The sequence below is a fragment of the Elephas maximus genome, chromosome 1, assembly GCF_024166365.1.
Source record: "Elephas maximus indicus isolate mEleMax1 chromosome 1, mEleMax1 primary haplotype, whole genome shotgun sequence".
In the NCBI taxonomy this organism is placed as follows: Eukaryota; Metazoa; Chordata; class Mammalia; order Proboscidea; family Elephantidae; genus Elephas; species Elephas maximus.
Window position 1 is genome coordinate 183,279,595 of NC_064819.1, and position 3,315 is coordinate 183,282,909.

Genomic DNA, 3,315 nt, shown 5'->3' on the forward strand with positions numbered 1-3,315 from the left:
GGCTACGTCGTTACACGCTTGCACAGAATGCACCTGACTCCAAAACAGGTCTGTGTTCTTCCAAGTTCACCTCATCTCACTCTGGACCCCCATAGAATAAGGCTTAGTGTCACAGAATTGGTGATAGTTTGTGTCAGAGAAATGCTGCCTTGAGAAAACTGAGGGTGGAGAAAACAAGTTAGATGTTACTGCGGTTTGAAGTTTTTTTGATTCAACTAGTATTTTTTTGAACAACCATGAACCCCTCTGAGCTGATCAATGTGGAGGTCATCAAGTACAAACGTGACACTCCGGTGTTATGACATACCTGGGTAAAAAGACAGAAATCAATACAATATATTCAGGGGCTGAAAGGTGAGTTAGAGTGGCATGTCTTGTGGAATACCAGGCAGAGGAGAGAACAGCTCATGTGAACCAGGCTGCTGGTCCTGTCCAGAAGGGGGACAGGAAGAACTAGAACTTGAGCTGGGCTTTGCTGTAATTTAGCTTATGAAAGAGAAACCAGAAATTTGTCCATGAATGTTTCCTCTAACAGATCAGTGTTTCATAATTGTTTCATCTTCCTACAAGTTGGCTTAGGTACCAGAGTGGCTGCCATAGAGAAAAATCTGGTGTTTGCCCAAGTAAAAAGTACTACTTCCACAGGGTGGCTGCACTGTCTCAGGAAGCCTGAGGAAAGTCCCCTGTTTTCTTATCAGTTTGGTGAAACATAGATAACACTGGAACAGGGTCTAACCTCTGGCAAGTTTCTGGATTCCTGAAGAATGATCCTGTGTTATCTTTGCCTCTCAAAGGGGTGGGTGGGTGCTGGTGAGATCAATGGAGTGTTTGGCAGCCCCTGCTAGTTGGGTTGAAATGAGAAAGTGAAACCTGAAGGGCTGTGAATCCTCTTCCCTTTTCTGAAACTGCTTCTTTCACAGAGAGAGGAAAGCCCTAGGTCCCAGCCCACCCATCTGCATTTGAGGAGCAGGGCAAGGGAGAGGCAGAAGCATCTGGGCCTGCCCAAGGCGCTGTAGGGTAGGAGGTCCACGGAGAAGTTTCAGAAGGTGCTGGACCTGTACCAAAGGCACTACAGCGCGCTAGGCTATTGCCTGGTGCCCATGCCGAAGGTGGGCAGGGAGCGCCTCTTCTCCATCAGGTGTTCTCCTATGCCTACTGTGCCACCTAGAACCAGCCCTATGGCCTGGTGTTCCTGCTGGTGCCTGAGCTTGCGTTCTTCCTCCTGGGTTAGGTGCTGAGCGCGCACGTGGCACCTGCCCACCGGCTGCTGTGCGCCAGGAGCCCGCAGGGGCCGCTGCGCGGGGCTACGCGGGGCCTTGGTGTGCACACAGCTGAGTGCCTCTGTCGAGCTCGCGCCGCTTATCTGGGTAGCTGTCGCGCTGCTGGGGGGTGGGGGGCGCCCTTTATGAGTGCGCGGCCAGCGGGAGCGCGCCTTTTGCGAGGCTCCTGTTTCAGGGCCGCGACCCCAGCTACGTGGTACAGCTGCCGCTGGTGCTCTGCAATCAGGCCAAGGAGTCCAACGTGCAGAACCTTCTCAAGGAGCTCCGAGCTCACTCACAGGTCAGGCGCCAGTGCAGGATGCTCAGGTGAGCAGGATCAGAAGGAAGGAGGGAGATGGGAAAGAGGGATGCTCCTGCAGGACGGTCAGAGGTGATGGGATCTCACTTATACAAGATCCAAAAGACCATCTTTCCCCAATCATAGGACACCCTAAGAGAACTAGGAAGGCTGCTTGCTTCTAGTGAGCCCACAGGCGAATATTAAAATAAAACTAATAAAAAGAAAGATACTCATGTAGGGTGAGCACCTGCTCTGTGCCAGATACTACTCTAGGCACTTCACCTCCTGCATTATCCTTTTATGTCTCACAAAAAAACCTTTTAGGTATTCTTATTTACATTTCATATCGAATACGCTGAGTCCAGGTAAAATTGTTTCTCCAGGCAGGAGAAAGCCAAAGAATTGTCGCAACAAAACGGGTCTGCCAGCTGGAAAACCACAACCCTACACTTGCCTCTGGGCTTATACAGCCCAGAAGTTCTCTAAAATGAACATTCATTTCATGGGAAATGCAAAAACTACACATGCTTTGAGTTCTATGGGAGTGACAAACACCTAGACTCCTCTCTGGGATCTTGACATGACTTGGAATATGACTGACTTTCCAAGCAAGCAGTTGAATTGGGGACAAGGTTGTTGTGACTCCTTTCCCTTAAGGGATGCAGTCCTAAAACTATTGTTTGTTCACTATCATAACAGGTGAACTACTCTCTGAGAATTTTTAAATTTCTTACGAAAAAATGTGAGTAACTTTCTATTTTGGCACGTTTTCCTAATGTGCTGGGCTGGATTCTAATAGCAATTGTTATCACCTTCCTTCCGATTTTTCCACCTCTCTCCCGATGCCTACCTACAGTTAGTGTTCTGCAGCTGAAATTCTGGAAAATCTATTTGGAACAGGAGCAGAAGATCCTTAAAACTCAAGCCACAGAGCACGCAACCATACTGGCAGAAGAGAATGTTAAAAGTTTCTTCAAGGGTTCACATCCAAAGAAACACTACACCCCAGCAATTAAAGACTGGCAACAGATTTCATCACTATATACTTTCAACCCCAAGGAGCAGTACTACAGCATATTGCACAAATATGTTAACAGAAGTGAGAAGAGGCAGAGTATCAGATCTGCAGAAGGAGATGCCTTGTTTCCCATTCTTGCCTTTGTAGATTCATCTGGTATAAACACCACTGTGGAGGTATGACCTTAGAAATGAAAAGAAAAAAGTCCTTGGAAATATTGCTTCATTTTTTAAAAATAAACATTAGTATTGCTTGTGAGTGCTTTTTTCCTTTCACAATTTGAAAACATAGTATTTTAAATCTGAAATAAAAAATTAAAGTGAGCCCCTCTGTTATATTAATTTTTTTTAAAAAAAACGAGGTTAACTGATTCCTTCAAAGTGACAGAGGGGCACTAGATCAGAAATCTTATCTTCTTAGTCTAGTGTCCTTTCCACTGAATAACAATCTGGTTTTCAAATAAAATACATTAATAGCACAAATGGTGAATGAGCATTATATTTAAGACCTTCCTGTTAGGTTATCTGTTGTTAATTTCAAGTTTACTTTCTCGTAGACAACACCTTGCTCGAAACTTAAAAATACTGGCATTTTATGGCTCTAGTATGGTTGCTAAACAAACATAGAAAAATTCACCTTGAAAAGGAAAGTGAAAATTTTTTAATCCAAAATTTGAAAAAATTATTTTAGGGAAATTGCAGGTATTAATTTATTTTTAGTTTGTACGACTGGAGGAA

General features: G+C 44.9%; 1 pseudogene; it reads left to right on the plus strand.

Moving 5' to 3' along the window:
* The first annotated feature begins 236 nt into the window (after positions 1 to 236).
* LOC126070156 (calcium homeostasis modulator protein 6-like) lies at positions 237 to 2,829 on the plus strand (annotated as a pseudogene).
* Positions 2,830 to 3,315: the final 486 nt, after the last annotated feature.